Below are 528 nucleotides of genomic sequence, written 5' to 3' on the forward strand. Positions count from 1 at the left end.
ATAATTTTAAAGGCCAGGCACATGCCTTTAATCCCAGCACTTGGGAGGCAGAGGCAGGTGGATCTCTGAGATTGAGGCCAGCTTAGTCTACAAAGTGAGCTCCAGACCACCTTGCCCTACAAGGAGACCTTGTCTCAAAACAAAACAAAGTAAAGCAAAATTAACATTATGTGTATGTCTGTGTATGTGGGTGAGGTATCTAAAGAGGTCAGAAGAGAGCACTATCAGATCCCCTGGAGCTGGAGTTACAGGTGGTTGTGAGACCTTAATCTGAGTCCTCTGGAAGAGCTCTTATCCGAGGCACCTCTCCAGTCCCCCCTTTTCAATGTCTTGCATGTTCATAAATATTCAGGAATAGTTATGTACTTGCCCACCCTTATCCAGTCATTAGGTGGAGCCCAAACATTGCCTATTTGACCACAGAGCACAGAGCCCAAAAGTGGCTGGCAAACTAACATTGGCCACACCCTTCTTGCCTGAGACCTGGCTCCTTAAGCATCAGACACAAGATATATATATATATATATA

This window comes from Nannospalax galili, unplaced genomic scaffold (assembly GCF_000622305.1).
Source record: "Nannospalax galili isolate Female #2095 unplaced genomic scaffold, S.galili_v1.0 scaffold664, whole genome shotgun sequence".
Lineage (NCBI taxonomy): Eukaryota > Metazoa > Chordata > Mammalia > Rodentia > Spalacidae > Nannospalax > Nannospalax galili.